At 40.0% G+C, this 21487-nt stretch overlaps 1 long non-coding RNA gene across 1 annotated transcript; it reads right to left on the minus strand.

Annotated features, from left to right (window-relative positions):
• Positions 1–5531: 5531 nt before the first annotated feature.
• LOC133763503 (uncharacterized) lies at positions 5532–18309 on the minus strand. Its single transcript, XR_009866412.1, has 3 exons — positions 17800–18309; positions 16727–16918; positions 5532–12778 (listed from the first exon to the last, which is right to left on the minus strand). It is a non-coding gene; the product is annotated as an uncharacterized LOC133763503 (long non-coding RNA).
• Positions 18310–21487: the final 3178 nt, after the last annotated feature.

Raw genomic sequence — 21487 nt, forward strand, 5'->3', positions numbered from 1 at the left:
TAACTTAAGTGACTTAGGTGATCAGCTACAAAAGCTGTCAGCAGAGCAAAGTTTAAGCCTCATGCCCCTTGTGAATTTTACTACTAGAGACCAATCTGAATAGTTTGGCCAACCTCCTCTGCAAATATATACAAGTGCATATAATACATTTAGGGTACCAAATATATCAGCGCTCACTCCATCATCTGCCACATTGCAAGAATTCAAGGGGCTCTTTCAAGCCAGGATAACAAATCTCTGACCATTAAAACAGTTGGTGGCCAATACAACAGTACTTCAAAAGTTTGTGGAAAATGGAATCAAAGACAAGTTTATTTTGCTACAACAATCCATGCATATGTGGTGTCTTCAAAAAATTCACAGAGCTCTTTACTTAGTGTAGGGTTAACCTTATGAGTATAAAGTACACTAAATATAGATCTTTGTAAAAACTAAGAGTGGGAATAGGAGAGGGAGGAGGAAAAAGGTTGGAGGGAGAGAATGTAGGGTGGGAAGTATCACTATGTTCCTAAATCTGTATCTATGAAATACATGAAATTTGTATACCTTAAATAATATTTAAAAATGATTTCAATTGGAAAAAAATTCATGGAAATACATATTATGAAAAACTATACATGGAACTAAAAATGTTCTGTAGCAAAACAAATAACAAATAAACTTGTCTTTTAATCCCAGTTTCCATGGAAATCTTAAAAATAATCACATATATGCATGAATTACATTTTATATATATATTATATATATGTTAATGATGACAATCAATCACACACACATACTTATGCACACTATCTTTTAGGATAAAATCTTGGCATCATGTAATGTCTAAGGATTTTAAAATGTCATTATCTGGACTTCCTAAATGGGGAGACAAGTAAATTAGAGAAGTAGGCAAAGAGATGGTAATTTAAGACTTTACATTTTTGCTAGCTGTAAACAGTGTTGTCCAACAGTTAACAGATACCACTGCACCTGGATTAGTTCAGTAGAGCAACACTTCCCCACAACTTCCTTGATGAAAGCCAAATACACGAATATATTCCTGAAAATAGCAAAGGTTTTGCAAAATATTCATTTTCCATTGTTAAGAGTATCCCTATTTAGCCTGTAAGAACCTAAAAATACACAAACTAAATGCTAATGCATTGTATGAGCTGCATGTTCAGATTTCTTGTCGCATCTGGTGACTGCATGTAGTCAGCGGCACTTGGTACAGCCTGATACAGTTTGACATATTCTGGGATTTATTAAAATGTAAATGACAAAGCAGAAAAGAATGTTCAGACAATTGGATTACTCCATTGACTAAATGTTCCAATACCGTATCTATTTTTGCTAAAGCAATGGTGTCTCCTGCTGTGGAATGCTGAATGGAATATTCCATTGTGAGGCATGGGGAGAACCTGTACAAAGGAAATTGAAACCTAATCATTTAATTTTGGATTCACTTTTCCAAAGGCAACAGATTGTTAATGCTTTCTTAAAAATTATGATAATTTTGGCATATAATTATTGGAAGATTCTCATTCCCAGCTATTTATTCAGTGTCTATTGCTGTCACTGTAACTTCATTCATGAAAACATGATGCATTTGCTTGCTTCACTCTTGGCCTTGGCTTGCTTTTCTTATGAACAATATGTGATGAGTATGTCATGGCAGTAAATATGCACAGGCCAAGAGAGATATATTCCTTATGGGAACTATTCTTACTCATTCCGGAGAAGAGAAGGCCAGAGGTAGGTGTCTTGAAGGATATGCAGGGATTGAGTTTAGAGAGAATGGAGGCCAGCTGTTCTCTCTCTCTACAGGGAGGAAGAGAAAATGGGATTAAACTACAGTGTGAGGGATTTGGGATAGAAATAAGAATTTCCCAACTGTGTGACTCTTAAGCACTGAAATGCATTTTGAAGAAAATATGTGGATATTAATTTTATTTTGGTGCCTTAAAATAAAAAAGGTGCCTTTCAATTATGTGGCCTTACATGGATGAAACATGGACTCAGTGAGAGAGTCCGTGGATTAAGGCAGGTGGAGACTAAGAGAGGTAATTTTTAAAAACAGTCGTTAGTTTTTTAAAGCCAATTTTTCTCATGGGGACAGACAGGCAATTCTTACCTGTACTGGGAGAGGCCAGATGGAATGGAATGTCATATAAACAGTGGCTAGGGACAGAGAATGTGGGAGCACAAGGCACTCTATTTACTCTTCCCATTACCACTTCTGCTACTGAGAAATTCTAGTTTAAAGGCCAAATGTCTTGGGGTCAGCACTGCGGTATACAAGGTAAGTCTCTCTGTCTGCAGTATCAGCATCCCATGTGGGCACCCGTTGCAGTCCCTGCTGCTCCACTTCCGATCCAGCTCCCTGCTGATGTGCCTGGGAAAGCAGAGGAAGATGACCCCAGTACTTGTGCCCCTACACCATGTGGGAGACCCCAAGGAAGCTCCTGGCCCCTGGTTTTGGATTGGCCCAGTTGCGGCCATTGTGGCCATTTAAGGAGTGAACCAGTGGATAGAATATCTCTCTCTCTCTCTCTCTAGCTGCCTTTCATATAAATAAAATAAAATCTAAAATAAATAAGTAACAGCAAAATGTCCTTCCTGTTATGTGTGGATTGTAACATATTTATTTATATTTACTTTTTTATTATTTAGTAAATATAAATTTTCAAAGTACAGCTTATGGATTACAATGGCTCTCCCCCCCCATAATTTCCCTCCCACTCGCACCCCTCCCATCTCCCACTCCCTCTCCCATTCCAGTCACATCAAGATTCATTTTCAATTATCTTTACATACAGAAGATTGATTTAGTATATATTAGGTAAAGATTTCATCAGTTTGCACCCACATAGAAACACAAAGTGTAAAATACTGTTTCAGTACTAGTTATAGCATTACTTCACATTGGACAACACATTAAGGACAGATCCCACATGAGAAGTAAGTACACAGTGACTCCTATTGTTGACTTAACAATTTGACACTCTTGTTTATGGCATCAGAAATCTCCCTAGGCTCTAGTCATGAGTTTCCAAGGCTATGGAAGCCTCTTGAGTTCGCTGACTTCGATCTTATTTAGACAGGGTCATAGTGAAAGTGGAAGTTCTCTCCTCCCTTCAGAGAAAGGTACCTACTTCTTTGATGGTCTGTTCTTTCTACTGGGATCTCACTCGCAGAGGTCTTTCATTTAGGTCTTCTTCTTCTTCTTTTTTTTTTTCCAGAGTGTCTTGGCTTTCCATGCCTAAAATACTCTCATGGGTTCTTCAGCCCATATCCAAATGCCTTAAGGGCTGATTCTGAGGCCAGAGTGCTATTTAGGACATCTGCCATTCTATGAGTCTGCTGTGTATCCCACTTCCCATGATGGATCGTTCTCTTCCTTTTTGATTCTATCAGTTAGTATTCACAGACACTAGCCTTGTTTGTGTGATCCCTTTGACTCTTAGACCTATCATTGTGATCAACTGTGAACAGAAATTGATCACTTGGACTAGTGAGATGTCCATGGTACATGTCACCTTGAGGGGATTCTATTGGAATCCCCTGGCACGTTTCTAACTCCACCATTTGGGGCAAGTCCGATTGAGCATGTCCCAAATTGTACATCTCCTCCTCTCTTATTCCCACTCTTATATTTAACAGGGATCACTTTTCAGTTAAAATTTAAACACCTAAGAATAATTGTGTGTTAATTACAGAATTCAACCAATAGTATTAGAACAAAACAAAACAAAAAAATACTAAAATGGATAAAGTATTACATGTACACCAACAGTCAGGACAAGAGCTGATCCAGTCACTGTTTCTCATAGTGTCCATTTCACTTCAACAGGTTTCCCCTTTGGGAAAAAAAGGTTTATTAAAACTAGTATCTATTTTAATATTTTCAATTGGATTGCATTCAGCAAATAAGAGTTCTGTTCTCTTTTTTGCTTGTCTGTGTAAACACCAAAGGAAAGTAAAATAATAGCTAATCCTATTGTAGTGATACAATTCATTTATCCTTGGTATGAAAGTAAGGAAATCAGGAAATTATCTATCATCATATCGTATAGAGCAGAGAGGCCTTTAGCAACCTAAAGACATGTCTCTTATGTGACTCTACACAACCAGGTAAAAATAAATAAAATGGGCTGTTTTTCAGTATACAGATGTGTCATTCATTCAACAGTTATCTAGGAGGTACTTATATTGTACCAAACACTATGATACACTATTGTAGAATTTTTCAACCAAAGTTTTATTCAAGAAATGAACACTAATGCTGTGGGCATCCTTACATGTAGTAAATTAGCCTCCTTCCTTTACATGTAGTTTTTATTATATATCATCTTTGGAATCATTCAGAAAATAATCACTTACGTCAAGTTTTTGTGCTCCGTGGTTCAGATGACAAACCCCAGTTTAGAAAGGCTATACCCCTGGACAATGAATTGACAAAACACAGCACTCATCTTCTAGAGCAGGACTGTTCATTAGAACTTTATTAATGAAAAAAGTATTCTGTATCTGTACTGTTCAACTGGATGGCCATGTGGCTAACCGAGCATTTGAGATCTGGTCAGAGCAAGTGAGGAACTGAATTTTTAATTTGATTTTAAGAATAACTAATTTAAATTAAAATAGTCACATACAATGAGTGGCTTTCTTATTGAATAGTACAACTGTTGAATCTCATATTTAGTTAGAAGAGACTGACACAGAAGTTACCATGATATGGGCAGTAAGTGCTACCAATAGGTAGGCACAGAATGCCGTGATAGCTCCTATGAGGAGACACTAATCCTGGTGTGGCAGATTATTGGAGTGAAGACGTTGAAGAGAAAAGGACTTCTAGGATGAGCCATGAAGGACAGTGATGGAGTTTGGAAGCAATAGCAAAAGAGAACGTTAGGCAGAAGGTAAGTGTGTATGAGAACCCAGAATGGAAAAGGAAGATTAAGAAAAGGCAAAGATGAATAGCTAGAGCCTAGAGAAGCAGGAGGAGAGAGGGACTTGCTGAGTCCAGAGAAGACTGTGGAGCCAGGAGCGAGGATATGCAGGGCTTGGGGCATCATCTCAAGGGCAATGGAAAGTCAGTATAGAGTTTGAAAATGTGAAATGATGAGATCATTTTTGTAGTTTCCTTGAATGGCACTTGGCAGTGTGGAGGGAAAAACTGGAGATAGGATGCAATAGTCCGTATGGAATAGTCCAGTCTTTACTATAGGAGCAGAGGAAATGGAGAAAAGTTTAACATGCTTGAAAAACAGAAAGAAATATCAATCAAAATGATTACTTGAGCAGTTGGTCATGACAGGTAGAAACCAAAAGGACAAGGGCCACCTCTTGGTTTCTGACTTGGGTAGATAACAACACCATTTACTTAAAAGTAACATGGAATCATTGAGAAACTGTGTCTAAAACTAAATTTGTCTACTGTATTAGGCTATTTGCTCCATGAAGAACCTGAAATTTAGCTTTGATAAACACTAGTAAAGACAAATTATGAGAGCCTACTTTTCCAAGAAATCAACACAAATTCACAGTTGATGCAACATTGCTTTTATTGGGAGATGGGGACAAATGACACAGACTCATAAAATATCAACAAAGTCACACTTTCTGCTTGATTAGTCTTTAAAAAAAAGGATCCTGTTTATTTTTGAACTCCCTTAATGAGAACTGTGTGAAAATATGGCCCACAATCACCACTTTGAAAACAAGACAACCAGAGCTAAGGAGAGATCTAAGTCTGATAATCTTGGATATAGAAGAGAAAATTTACAACAATCAAATATTCAGGCACGTCAAAGCATTTTTGTCCTGATGTCTGCCCTGAAGTAAACCCAGCTTACTTGACCTTCTGCAAGACAGAATTGCATTTTGAACTTCTAAGAGATCCCACTGGCCACCTTGTTAATCATCACTAAATGCCAACCCAATGCAAAGGAGCTGGTTAAAATAGGGAACTATCCTCAGTTCTAGCTTTGTATGGATGAAGTATTCTTAAGCTAGTTACATGAGGATTATAACAGCAAGTGACTTAATAGCTTAAAAATCTAATGCACTATTGAAACAATCATGTGTTAACATTAAGGCAGAATCCCTTACAAATATATTCTGTGCTTAGGGAAAGCTGGCGAAGATGCTCTTTAGAAGATCTGATTTATTTAGGTGAAATTTAAGAATTCCAAATAACATAAAAAAAATCACTGAAGACATTGTACACAAAAACTTTGTCCATTATGTATTCTTTGGTGATATATCACTAACAATTTCTGAATCTAAAGATGGTGGCTCATGGCTAGAGATTTTCACATTGAGGTGGGATGCCAAAGAGGTGCAGAACTGAAGCAATCTACTAGGCACAATGCTCCCTGATTACCAAAACAGAATGTTTCCTTTGAACAAATTCAAGTTCATGCTTCATTTAGGCAGGTTAGAGTAGTGTAAGAGCCACAGAGTGGACTAGAGGGTTGGTTCTGGTCCTTGCTCTCCCACATCCAGATGTGAGAGCTCCCTGTAAGGCAACTCTAAATTCACTGACTAAAGATTTATCTTGTCTGTACAAATGGATCTTACAATATGTGACACAAAGTGTCTTCTTTTTTCTCTTAAGGACTTTGAGATTTCATGAAAAAGCATCAACAATGTCTAAAATGATGACAAAGTCCTACTCCCCAAATTTTTACATTTTCTATCATGGAAATACATTCAATTGCTTTAGTGCAATTTAAGCAGAAACTGAAAAATTTCAGGTGATAATTAAATGAAAAAGCTATTTGTTTACTGCAGAATATATAGAAAAAGTGGCAATATTGTGGCGTTGATCACAATACTGTAACTTAGTCCTTTATACCATGAACTTGGCAATCACAATGTGAATCCCATAAATAGCACATTGGCAAGTTACTCAATCTCGTTCAACATCATTTTTCTTGTAAAATGAGGGATAATAATACCTATTTTAAACAGTTGTTATAAGGCTTAAGTTAATATGCATAATACTTAACATACAGTGAGAACTCAATAAATACCAATTGCTTCCAGATTAACAGAAAAATCCTAAATTCTCCATATCATTGCTGTTTACCTTCACTTGATCTAGTGGAAAATATGATTCAAATTCTAAGTGACATTCGGGGAAGGATTTGGGAAGTATGTGTACAGGAAGAGAGATGTCTTGAATGTCCAGGGTTAGGTCATCTGGACCTGCTTTTTCATAACCCCTTGCACTCACCGTGTGGATTTCGTCCTCTTAGGCTTTGCTCACAACATTGCATTTACCTAAAGGAGTCTATTTCTCTCTTCCTTCCCATTTTTCTAAATGTCTGACACCCTATGAGGTGTCTTATATTTTCCTCAGTTTTTCCCACTCATGGTCACTGCCTCTGAGAAGTTGTTTACATATTTTGTTCTATTTTTGTTCTTCTCATCTACTGAAAGGATCCATTACTTATCTTTCTAAAAGGTCATATAATTTTGTCTAACTGGATATAAGTGCTTTAAAAGCAGTTGCTTACATCTCACAGAACCAAACTTGCTTGATAAAAAGAATGGTTGACTGGCTGGTGTCAGGTGGAATAATGTGATATTTCTATATGCCAGTCTGAGTTCTACTATTATTTTACCCTTTGAATTGCCTCTGACTATCTTGCTAGTACAAATGCATTTTTTAGTCTTTAGGTCACTCTTAAGATCAAACATGGAGCACTATTTTGTTCCCTAAAACATGGACACATTTGTGCAACTTTAGATTTTAAAACTAGTGTATTCATAAGCATATCAATACTAGGAAAAACTGAATGTCACATGAATTTGAATACCAACAGAGGAATACACGCAAGGGAGGGAATGTTCTTGGCTCATTAGACATCTAGATGACGTCATTAAGTTTTTTTTTTTTAATGGTTTCTTGAAAAGATGGCTTCTTATTCTGAGAGAATCAGTGCCTTTTTCTGCACCATTTGGGTGGGCTGCTTGACAGGTGAGGCGTCTTCAGCTGAGCACTCTCTTTGTTTCAAGGTCATAGCTGGCTGGAGGGTCCATCAACACAGCAGCCACTGTAGTCTCCATCCTTTCACTGGGGAGAAATTTCTGGGGAGGGGGCTAAAAGAGGGCAGCTGAAAGAACATCAATATAACTCAAAAAATAAGAGAACACATCATAGAAAGTTATCCGAGTGACTCAGAAAAATAAGCAGCTGGAACCATACTTTGGGGACCACGCTATTTCTAACCACAAGCTGAATGCTGCATCGTGAGCCAACGGTAGCGTTTTCCCATTGTTCGTCTCGATCAAGAATCCATCAAGCCATGGTGCTGCCCGAGTGTTTGTGAGAGAGCACCACTGAGATCGCTCTGGGAGAAAAGGCTCTGTAAGAGAAGCTTCAGGTTTATCCCATAGGGAACTTACTGAAACAGGACACACGGGGAAAGAACAAAAGAACACCGGACAATCGAGGACACATGCAAATAAATCCAAAGGCTATATCTCACTGCTTAGTACTGCAGGAGCACACGAAGCTACCAGAATTGTTAGGTGTAAACTGTCAATTCTTTGTATACATCTTTGTATTTCCAGTGTCTGGCACAGAACACGGCAAATGGTGCTTGGGCGGGAAGGGAAGGGAGAAAGAAAGGGAAGAGGGAGAGAGGGAGAGAAAGAAAAAGGAAGGGAGAGGAAGGGAGAGAGAGAAAGAAAAAGGTTTCTGAAACGTTGGAGAGGTAGAGAGACAGAGTGTGCACAATGGAAAAGCAGACTGTGAGCGTATTCAAAGACATGGAGGCCAGGTTCACTGAATTCCACATGCGGAGTTGTAGACAATGGGGTGGGGCAGTTTCCTTGTGGCTTTGAACATGTTCAGATTTAATTCGGAAGTGTGTTGTATTAATGTAACTGTCACAGGCTTCTGAAGGGAATATTAGCATGAGACAAATGAATCAAGTGAAGGGAAAACATGAAACTGAACGGTGTCAATCCAATGGGGGGTGATTATAAGAAAGTACATGAAAGGCAGAAGGAGCAGAGACTATGGTCTTAGAATAGAACAGCAGGTGCTTGTCTGGGTTTCTCCGGTGAACACTGAAGGAAATGGACTTAGAACTCATCAAGAATTTGCTTCTCCCACTGTGTAGCTTTTTTCATTCCTCAGCTGTTGTTCTTTTCTGTCACTGCCCCTTCCTGAAAATGAACTCCAGTCTTCACTATTTTAGCATCGAGGCAAAGTATGTTAGTAAATACAGAACGTGGAGGTGGAAGCAAATATAACACTGAAGGGCAACTGTGAGCACAAATAGACTCCGGATCATGGGTCCTGGAGCTGCTCCTCTGCCTCCACACTTTTGAAAAGCTTCAAAAATCCTTAGAGCTGGAGAAGATTTTAGAGCCCAACGACTCCAATCAACTCATTTTACAGATAAGGATATCCGAGAAGAGTTGGATAAATGTTGCTCTTTTATGTTACAAACATTATTGTGAATGAAGTAAACTTTGCAGGCAGATTTTCATTAACTGAAGTCTTTATTATCATCCTCTTTATTCTGCTTAGCTAATGAAGATGCATAATGAGTTAGGCACACCAACAGGGATATACTAGGGCATATCACAGTGCTTTGGACACGCTGAGGGTGTTGGCTGTCTGGATGGCATGTATATTATATTTTTTTCTTTAACCCATAAAATAACATAGTGCTAAAGATTGTTAGTTCTCTGTTCTAATCAAATATGCAAAAATTGATGCTGGATGAGTAATTAAATGTACATCTCACAGATTAAAGAATTGATGACTTTCTGAACATTTGATAAGAGGATGGGGTGTTATGTTTTTGATCCATATGTGTAAGACTCATTTGTGAATAAATTAAAATGTGATTGTATTAAGGGTGTTCCACATCATTGTTCTCTGAGACTCATTCAGATCACTATTATTGGAGAGTCCTTAAATACATGGGCAGGCAAAAAGCTTACTAACATACTGCCTTGGTGCTGCATAGGTATAGCCCATGTAAAATGTCTGTTTTGTAACACTGATTGCGACATTAAAATGCATGTTGAGGAATGAATAATATAAATATGTAAATGACCATATTCTAAGTGTCTATTATGATCAAACATTTTACAAATCAGTTTTTTGGGGTCCCCATGCCTACTTAATTGGAATATATAGATAGTATCTTGCATCTTCTCAACAAGAACCTCCCTTGGTATTCTTTCTGTTTCCCAAATACATGAGCATAACTTGGAACCTTTGTACCGCCTTGCTCAGAGTCCCTCTGTGAGCTGATGATAATGATTCTGTGAATTTACATCAAGAGCTTCTTCAACTACTGACATGGTTAAGTATCAGGCTGACCAATCAACTCGAAGTGACTCTGCATGGGTTGTTTCTTAATAGTTAGATCTTCAGGGGTCAGCTGCTTGGAGGGTCAGCTATGCTCTGGTGGGGCCATCAGTAGATTTGTGGTGTTAAGCTGAGACAACAAAAAGGAAGGTGTGTTCATGCCTAAATGACCTAAAGTCGAATTTCAGTATGCATCATGTGCCATACAAAATGAAGGGGAAAATAAAAGAAATTGTTTATTATTGATCTTATTTTGATCACTTTGGTTAAATTACAATTATGATCTCTGCCTGAGGTCATTTCTCTGGCATTTTATCTCATTATTCTAACAAAGGAAATGGATTTCTTATGAGTAAGATTTACTATTCTGACATTCTGCATTACTTCATGTTGTCCAAAGTCAGGATGAGGCGCAAATCAATAAAGAGTATCAAATATTTTACAAATAATGCCACTGTCCGCAATGATAAATCTTTTTGAGGTCATTAATTTCTAACATTGAGGTCCTATAAATTCATTTTTGCATACAAACATAGACCATAAAGTTTTCTTTATTTTTATAGTAATTAATGAGAAGTTTTTTTAAAATTAAGCTGACTTTAAAAAACATTCTATTCAGGAGTCATTTCAAATGATGAGAAATGCTCAAGGGGAGGAGGGGAGAAACTCAAGTAGGCAACATGTAAAGCAACACACAACTATATGCACATTAGTATAATTACACATTGCAAATTATATCGGATGTATCTAATATCTAATTTTTTGAAAGCTGATTCCACTTGAGACTTCAATAACAGCATCAACATTTTGCAGGTGGCTCCTTCTGTATGGTATCCAAAGGGAATTATTCCCCTTAATGTGCTTACAACCCTCAAGTCAAAGCTGAAGCTCTCTCTTAAAGGACCAATGAACAATGAACATTGGGAATATTACCTTGATAAAGGAAGGGGGAGGGTCCCACCATCTATAATATCCAGCATTCTGGTTCTTCTATACATGTGACACTTATTTGCCTCAAGCAACAAGAAACAAACTTAAATATTGCCTCTATTGAAAATATGGGGCAGGCTACACATATACTCTGAAGCAATGGTATGAAAAGATGAGTTAAGGATCGATAATCTTTTTAGATCAACCGATAAAGAGAAATGTGCCTCAGAATAGCAGATTACACCTTTGATTGAATGCAGAAAACCCTGCATTCAACTCAGCCCTTCCAAAATAGCTGATTAATTTGTCCTACAGAGGACTCTACCTCAAAGCTCTGCTTTGAGAAATGGGCTTTTGTCCCCATCATTCTGCATGAATCAATCAATCATCAAATAACAAAAATATATTGGTGATCTTGGAGAATGAGGCATATTATTCAAGTTGATTGGCTCCATTTTCTTGATTCTGCCTTTAAGATCTTTTTGCTAATTAGTCAGGGTTACTATTGAATTATTTAATTATCTACACTTTTGTGGAATGAAATATGTTGTCATATCACATGCTTTATCATGCTGTTGCTGTTCATACTTAATGATGCCTCTATAGTTAGCAGTTTCCTTTGTTCTGCTCAGTAAGTGGTTTCAGAGAGGGGATGGGCCGAGAAGGAGGAGCTGTGAGGTTTGTAAAATAAAATCATACATTCCTGGCACACACGCAAAACTTTATGCATTTACATGAATTTCTTTTTGGAGATTAAGTTGCAATTCCATTTGGAATAAGCTAAGAGGCACATGTTGGTGACTCTGAATGCAGCCACAACAGTTTTGCTATACCTTGAACATCTCCCCAGTGCATTTCCACTGCAGTGCAATGGTAAAACGACAATTTAATTTTTTTTTAAATCAGCAAGGAATGCCTTTAACAAGGAAGAAGTAAATTATGATAATTACCCTGAATGGTCGGATCCTTGAGCATTACTAATTAGCATTTATTGCCTGGATTATAGAACAATACATGTGAAACCGAACTGCGATTGCTCTTTTACGCTGAAGACTTGAAAAGGCAACAGAGCAAAAAGGCAGCAGCATCAGTAGTTTAGACAGTAGTTTACGTCTCCTTGACAGTGTGCAGAATTCTTCGCTTTAGAAACACACAAATCTGGTCCATGATAGTTAGGGCCCATTCATTTCTTGCATTAGGCCTATCTTTCCATGTGCTATTACAGTCATGGTAGACTAATGAGGGGAGAAGCATTTTGGTCATAAAATCACTTGGGGATCATTTTATCAGTTGTAAGAGTTTAACAATAAAGAGCATAAAACTTGCTGTTTCATAAAAGTATGAAAATTTCCCGCAGAAGTTTTGGCTCAAAAACAGAACAAAGAACTCAGTTCTTAGTGAATACAATTTCACATGCGCTCCCCGATTTTCTCTCAGGACTATGGATGAAAATCACTGAGAAAAGGTAACAGGTTTGGGCTGAGATGTCTGTTTCATTAGGAATTTGCAATAAAGCAGATTCTGAAATTAGAAAAAGAAATTAGATATTAATCAGCAGACCAACACCAGCCATGTAAATCAATGCCACTCGTACAATCTGGCAACCGAAATTCTTAAATGACCCAGCAGGTAGAAGGAGAGAAAGAGGGAAAAGGAGCTATTCCGGATTCTTGCCGTGGAGGCGCCTCACCGTTCTCCTCCACACCGCATTACAGCGAAGGAACAGAAAAGAACACCGTAAAAAAAAAAAAAAAAAAAAAAAAAAGGCCAGGACTAAACGCCTAAATGCAGTCGCTCCTCTTCCCAACACTTTGCATGGAGTCCCCACCCTGCTCCTTTTTAGTTTGAAAGAATAAGTTTGACTAAATCTGTGAAGAGATTAAACAGGCTAGTGATAAAAATTAATTCTGCTGAATGAGCAAGTGCATTTGGATTGCAGAGATGCAAATAAGATAATACTTTTCTTTTCCTTTGACATACCAGGCGGATTAGTTTAGAATGTTAAATTTGATTTTATTAGAATATATTAGCAGTGTTTTAATTAATACCAATCAAACATTTTCTTTCCCTGGGGCTTGATATGTTCCTCACGCTGTCTAAATCATCTGTCTTTTTTCCATCAAAAAACACCCTATGAAATCACCGAAGCCTTTTGTTATATTCTTCATAATTTTACAGTTTTCAGAGGAAAACTCTGAGCTCTTTACCTAAAGCTGTCTTACCCTATAAAATTAGATCCCAGGTGCTACGTTGAAAATGAATACTGTTCATTTATGCGCTTCATTTTTTTGAAAAATGGTGGAATTAGAGACTTGAAAATAAACATCTGTATTTTTCTTTAGGGGAAAACATGTCGCAAAAGGAATTTTTAGCTGGTTCGTTTTACTTGGCTTTATTCTCACTAGAGCTTCCTAGAGCTGTTAAATTTCCAACTACATTGGTTTTGAGCTAGCATTTCTTTGGAAACAGAGGCAAAAAAAAAAAAAAAAAGGAATTAAAAAAAGGAGGTGGGGGGAGAATCTAGTTAAAAAGACGGTGAGCCAGTGCGCGCTGTGAACTGAATTGTAACTGTGTGTTCTGTGTTCCAAGGAGGTGCTGCTTTTCATTTCACTCATTATCCATCCTTTTCTCTCAAGCTTCCTGTCCTTCTGTGTTCGCAAGCTCCAGTCCATTTCTTTCTCTTTTCTTCCCCTAAAGAACCCCCACCCCAATTCCCCGCCTTATTTTTTTTTTTTATCTGCCAAGCTGGATTTGCACTTTTAAAGACCAGTATCAATAATGCCTTGCTTGTTTCGGTTGCACTCTCCCTTTAAAAGACAACCCCCTCTAATTGATGCGTCCGGGCTAGTCTAGACTGGGAGTGATTGAACCAACCACCAATTATGTTATTCATTTCACTGAACTTCACTGATGGGCTCCGTGAGGAAGAAGGGGTGTTGAGAAACCTGCCCTTCTCCACACGGGAGCAGTTGCCTGCTGCAATGTAGACCCCTGTGTGTCGTACACGCTCCTAAATGCCTGGATGATCAATTGTATGATAGCAACCTAGGAACATGAGCAATCCACTTGAAAACATGTAAAAAAAAAAAAAAAAACCACCAAAGAGTGCCTTGGAACACAAACCAAAACACTTGTATTAAATTACTATCTTGTTATCATTTCAAATCACAGAAGAATTACATCTAGCATGTTTGCATCATTGATCCATGGATACACTTTCAAAGAATAAACTGCAGATAACGTTTTGACTTCAAACATCACCAAATGCTTTGCAAATATTTGATATGAATTGTGAGGTAATATAGTTTCATAAGTTAAATAGATGCCTTGTCATAATTTCCAAATACCCATGCATACACATCAGATGGGTGAAATCATTAACCCACTGCACATAAGCTGAAGATGACTCGGAAAACCAAATAACTCTTTTCTTTGAAGCACATTCGGACTATGAAAGGATGGAAAGTAATGTTTAAATATTCCAACTGCACAAGAGGTTTCAACAAAAGACATGGTGCAATTGTTGCACAGTTCTTCTCAATTCCGTTTGCTGATACAAAATGGTTTCTTGACTGCGATTTGGAATCAATGAGTAAAATTGCAATAAACACTTGCAAAAACAACAGGAAAAGAACAGTTGCCTTAACCTTCCCAACCACTGTATAAAACGATTTTACAGCCAATATAAAGGCTTTAGATAGACGAAAGCATTTGGAGTCAGGTTTGATTTAGGTCTTTTCCAAAAATAGAAGAGAAATGTTGATCCATGAATTCTAACATTGTTGAAATGAAATTATATCCTGGAATTTTTCACAACAAAGGAAAGGTAAGTTACTGTTTCCCTTCTCCAACTACCAGACAGACCTAAATTACTGAAATGATTCTATTACAAAAAGTTATGGCTAGAAAACTACAAACTAGGCAATGCGAACAATCACCTTTAGAGAGAATAATTTTAAATGCACCATTTGGCGTTATAAATAACTTTGTTGGATTGAATTTAAATCCTGATCAGTTCTTTTTCAGTTTTTAAATGAAGCATAATAGGAATTAATCACTCCTAAAGAAGACAAGAATTGGCTAGGTGCTGCTGTTTTTTTTTTTTTTATTTTGTATATTTAGAAAATATATTTCTGATTCCTATTACTTTAAAAATCATCAAATGTATCATTTTTAAAAAGGCATCAAGCAAGGAGGCGCGATCCCTCCTTGAATTTTTTTTAAATCTTGCAAGGCAATATGAATGTAATCTTTGTTAACACCATAAATTCCATCCTTTGTCTAGAACAGCAAGAAGAGAATTTCTAACCTATTTATTAATATTTGAGCCCAATCTATGGGTTTGCCCCTATCTGTGTCTCTGTCCACCGTCTAGCCACATATGAGACACACGTGTAAGCACTGAATACATAATATATGCACATGACCATTTTAATTGGGCACACTTTTAAGATTAACTGTCGAGTTTAAAAGTTGGAGGCATGGGGCATGCTGGGACTTCAGCTGAGATGTTCTGAGGTCAAGCACCAGGTACTGAGCTGTTCTTGTTACGCTCGAATAGTACTGCGTGTTGCTCTCAAGGAATCGACCGTGTAGATGAGTTCCGCACGCCTCAGGCATCGAGAATATACAGACACACACACAGCAGCCAGCACGCGGTTCGAACAGGATAGATACCTGCTTTAGCAGAAATCCCGGAGCTGTCACTCTTAGGTCACCTGATTGCATCTAACAATGAAAACCTCAGAGGTGTCCTCAATTATTCCACGCAAACTTTCTTTTCTTTTGTTTTTGCTTTAAAGGGGAAAAAAAAAGTTCCGCCAAATTTCCAAGATGCAAAGGCACGACTCGCAGCTCCCAAGAGCCTAACCCGTGGATTTAAACGGTAAACATCACAAGTTAGGGTCTCAGGGACTGAGAGGAGCGCAAGAAATCTTTCTTTCTTGAGACAGAACAAAGCAAAACAAGAATGACAGGCAATTTCTGTTCCAGGGTTGTGACTAAAATGCCCCAAACAGGTGGTAGGGATTTTCCTCACTCTCCAGGTGTGCTTCCTTCACAAAATACAGACCCCAGGGAAATAGAATCTGGGCACGCGCGCGTGCACCGCCGCCGAGAGCACATATACATACCTGGACATACAATTGTCAGCGTATCAGAGAAAACTCTTTCAAGCTTTGGGGCCCCAGAGTTTACTCAAATGGAAAATAATATGAATAGACCCAGAAGCGTTGGTGTTTTTAAAACCACGTTCTGCAGCAAGGATTCAAGGTCTCTTCAAAGCTTGGAAGTACAACTAGCACAAACGACTGAAAAGAAAACACGAAGCATGAAGCATCTCTTTCTCCCAGGGCAGGCATGCCACATGCAAAAAAAAAATCAGAGAAATCGGCTTTTTCCAAGGAGAAGACCAAGAAGGAGGACTCGGAGGCTGCAAAAGTGTAAATGCGAAGAGCGTTTTGAACTCACCCATCCGAAGTGGAGCCGGGCTGCACAGCCTCCGGTGGCACCATCCCGAGCGGGTGGGGGGGAGTGTGAGCGCGCAGCCGCGCGCTCGGCTGGGCGAGGTGTTTCCACAGGCACGGAGAGCAGGGGTGGGGAGGGAGAGGCGGGGGCAGGAAGCCATACACCGACTCTAAGACTGTAACTCTGTAGCTCATGCTTTGACGAGAGAGAAAAAAAAGAGGCAGTTGGGTGGGAGTCGAGGGAGGGGCTGGGACTGATCACATTTGGAAAATATTCAGTTAAAAATTTTAAAATAAAAAAAAAAAGAGAGAGAAATCTCCCCAGAGCTGCTTTGTTAAAAAAATTTTTTTCTTCTTCTTCTTTCTTTAGCGTGCACGCTCTCAGTCCTGCAAAAGGGGCCCCCCTCTGCATCAGCTGCTTGGCTGAAACCAAGGCCAAATCACCCAGGGCGAGCACCAGGCTGTCATTTGGTAGACGCAGAGCGGGCAGGGGTGGCTGCGCTTCGGGAGCTACGGCCCCCACCTCCCGCTGCGGATCCTTTGAAGCCCTCGGCAGACATTTCAGAGGAATCCGGAGCACTATTCCCCTCCATCGTCACAGACAGCCACTGCTCTGTACCTGAGAGGTGCTCGCGTGCCCCCTCCGACTGCAGGAGGCTGGACTTTCCTGTGCCGCCTTCAAAAATGCAACGGCAGGGAGGGGGAGCCGAGGGGAAGACGGCTTTAAAAATTTTTTTTTCTTCCTCTTTTTCTTTCTCTTTTTTTGGTCTTTTTTTTTTTTCCCCCAGGCCTGAGCAAGGTAGATGGCTGACTGCTTAAAGAGAATGACAAAGCAACCCTAGTGCAGAAGGCACTGGAGGGGGCCGCGGGTACTTGCGAGAAAAGCTAAATATATGTATCTGTTTTTTTAGATATTTCCATAGGCAACTAAAAACAGCCAGAGCCGTCCCACTCCCCCCGCTGGAAAACAGAATCCTGCCAGCAAGACAGCTAAATTATGTCCTTTTTCCTCCTGTACAGTGCCTGTTTGGCAACCCCCCGCCCCAACACCTTCAAGACAACTTTTTTTTTTCTCACCTCGGCAGGTTCTTCTCACGCACAATCCTCCGATCAGCTCGGGGTCTCTCCTTTTTCTCTACCTTCCCCTTGCCTTTTCGTCTCGGAAACGCTAGTCCGTCATCGTCCCTAGATTCTCTCAGTGTGTCTCTCGCTCCTTTCTTTTACTATTAAAAATAATACTAATAATGGCCCTTGCGACATAGCAGCGTGAAGTGGCTGCCTTTGAGAAAGCACATTTAATCTTTACTGGCTCCCCTAGGCTTCAGTGAAGAAGGAGAAGGCAAGGAAAAAAGGGGGTGGGGGGGAGAGCAAAAAAGATTGTAAGGGAGGCTGCTGACGGACAGCAGGCGTCAGGCACAAATCAGCGACAAGTTGAATTCTCCTAGACCACAGTGCCCCCTTTCTTCTCGGCTCTCTCCCTGGGCTCCTGGAAAGCCAGAGTGTCTGGTTACAGGAGGCAACGGGTCTCCTTTTGCCAACCATCGTGCAGATTCCTCGCATGCCTGCTGAAATCTCTGGCAGAATAAGGAATCGATATCCCCTTCTAATCACCTTTAGCTCTTCTATGGCTTCCCCCCTATTCTGAGAATCACTTGGCTCTGCTCGCCGCTCCCCCGCCCTGCCAGGCTCCTCCATACAAAGCTCACAGCCTTGTCATTTCTCACTTCCTTCCATATCTTGGAGACAAGCCTCTCTTCTAATATCCTCTCGCGCTTGCTCCCTCGCTCTGTTTAGCGTGTCTCATCCCCGACTCCAAGCACCGGATGCACTAAAGCATCTCCCTGACTACTAATGAGACCAAAAATACCCCTGGCAGGTCAGGGGGAAGGCCAGGCATTGTATTATATACATAGGAAAAAATCCTCGGCCTGCTAGACCCCGAGACCAGGTATCACGTTTTCTAAAAGGAAAAGAAAAAAAGGGGGGAGGGGGTGAAGAAGAGAGATCACAGCATAGTTCTCTGCCTAATTGTTTCGCATCCTGTGGGAATTTCAAACACACACACACACACACACGCACACAGGTATGCATGCAGGTGATGCATGCAAACCCTGGTGAGTTTTCTTTATGAACAGAAAGTCAACAATGCCCAAACATTTCTTTGAAATCAAAATTTAGACAGATAAAAGAGCAGCGAGTCATAGCCACATTTAAGATCCACAGACCCTCTGGGCATGGAATGACTACAATGCTAAAAGTCTCCTTGCCTTGCAATGGCTAGGTTGCACTCGTTGACTGTATTTGCAATCTGTACTGATTCACCGCTTATGTTCCCTTGGATTTTGAAAGGAACTCATCAGTCACTGCAGCTCATCCCACCTCTGCTTCCACTGCAGACATTTTCGCTGTTTCCTGAAGCATTTTCCTCCTCCAGGGTCCATCAGACACATATGTATTTCATTGATCAGCACAAAGTCTCTCGATAATGGTAAGTAACCTGTCAGATCTCTCTCTCTCTCTCTCTCTCTCTCTCTCTCTCTCTCTCACACACACACACACACACACACACACAAAGAGGCACCAGAAAAAAAGAAAGCCATCCTGGGTTACTAAGGGAGTGTCTCCTATGGTTTCTGCTGGCACCCATGTTAAAAGCTCTCAACACAAGGATGCTTGAGAGCAGGTGTCTCCCACAAATGAGGGTCTCTACCTATCTATTCACATAGCCTCCTCCACATGAGGGTCTCTACCTATCTGTACACATAGTGGGTATATTGCCATCTTAACCCAATTTTCCTGGTGCCAAGCATGCAGGAAATATGTGAGAAATAGGATGCGGGCTTCCGTAAATAGCAAGGAAGGTATCTGATGACACAGGTCTCCTCCAAGCCAGTGTTTTTGAAAGGTGGCGTCTTTGTGCTCAGTTCTGACATATATGGTGCTTTGTCTTTGCCTGTGAGACTGCAGAAGCACTGCTGGAGGCCCAGGAGCAGGGTAAGGAGATGCGCAGGCAAGAAGATACAGAGAGGGGGGATAAGGAAGAGAAGGGAGGACAGCAGGGACAGTTGCCAGGAGCTGGTGACTGGGTTAGGATCTTCTGCGATTTCGCTAACAGGGTGTTTGCACTAGACTGCTGGAGAAAAAGAAACATGCTATAATAATCATAAAGGGTGGAGCTGTCAAAAAAAAGTCTTTGACTCACTGGGTGCCTCCCTGTAACACCAAAATGAATCATCCCTCACCAGAATCATCAATTGTCTTAGTGTACTTGGATGTGAAGCCTGGTTTACGAGAATCTTGTCGCTGTACCCATCTTCCACGAGGAAAAGCAAATAGAGAATGAGATTTCCCAAGACTCTCCTAAATCTCTCTGAATTTGCAACAATAGTTCAGCATGATTTTGGCATGCTAAGCTAATTTATTCTTGTCTCCATTCACTCTGCTTACAGAGATACACAAATATCTGACTTCTCAAAGTTTTGCTATGAACACATCATTTTCTCTATACAACTCAGTGATGTCTTTGGAGGATACTTATTTCAAGCAGTTAACACCTGACCCCAATTTCTGTGGGTAATTAGTGAGCTAGATAACCACACAAACTGGGTAATTATTTGGTACCCAAGGGTACGCTAGAAGTGGGTAGTGGCTTTGTTAACAAAAGCATATCTCTAATTGTTATATCCATGATGGGTGTTTTAAAAATACCAGCTACTCTATCGAGTGAACCATGATAGATAAGTGAACAGTTTGGCTGTTCTTAGCATACACGTATGTATCGACCAGCACAGTCAAGACTATTTACCTTCCTAGGATGGAGTGTGGTGAAAATGCGTTAGCTAACATCTGTAAGTCTCAGAAGAAGAAATATGCAAAGAGCTTCTCACAGCAGTCTTATTAATTATTATTATTATTAGTGCTATTATTACCTGAGCCAATCCCAGGATGGGAGAAGCTGAGAGAAGAGATGTTATTGTCTGGTTTAAAAATACGCTGAGCTCACAAACATAATGAGTTGATGATGGGGCGTAGTCTCCTACCTGACAGAGTCTAACCCAGGCTGTATGGGAACAGCACGATGGATGGCGTTTCGTCGGCAGCAGGCTCAGGTTGGATCTGACTGGCTGGGAGAGGGAGGAGCAGGAGGAAGGAGTCAGAGATGGGCCGGGAAGGAAGCTGAATCAGCCCGACCACACCCTCCTTCAAAGTCTTTCTATCCTGCCTTTGAGGAGCGGCAGTACGCACAAAAAGCCCCAAAGCAGACATTCTTGCAAGCCCTGGGACAAATCCTGCCTCTGACAATCCTCTGAGCAGTCACACAGTGTCTGTTCCGGAGCAGAAGCATCAGTACGAATTATTGTAACAAACGCAGATATGTTTGAAAATATTACAGTGTTGAGAATAGGCACATACAGATCAACCTCAGATATCTTTAACCTAGGATACAAGCAGGAATGAAGAAACACTTTTGCATTTAATTGCTTTCTGAATCACTCCCAGGAGGAGAAAGGGGTGCTATTTATTTTTGCTGGCAAAGAAAAGGGGTGGGGGGAAGAAAGGATAGGGAAAAAAATACCCCATGCTTTCAGGGACCCTAATTCTGGAGAGCAACCAAGCCTTGAAAACAAACAACAACAAAAACTTACTGCTTTCTCTTTGAAGGTCCATCTCCTTGAGCCGGCTGTGTGGGTCTGGCTAGGGCAGGACAGACAGAGGCCCCCGGAGCCACATCTTCAAGTAGGATCACCACATTTTTTCTTTCAAA

This window comes from Lepus europaeus, chromosome 7, assembly GCF_033115175.1.
Source record: "Lepus europaeus isolate LE1 chromosome 7, mLepTim1.pri, whole genome shotgun sequence".
Lineage (NCBI taxonomy): Eukaryota > Metazoa > Chordata > Mammalia > Lagomorpha > Leporidae > Lepus > Lepus europaeus.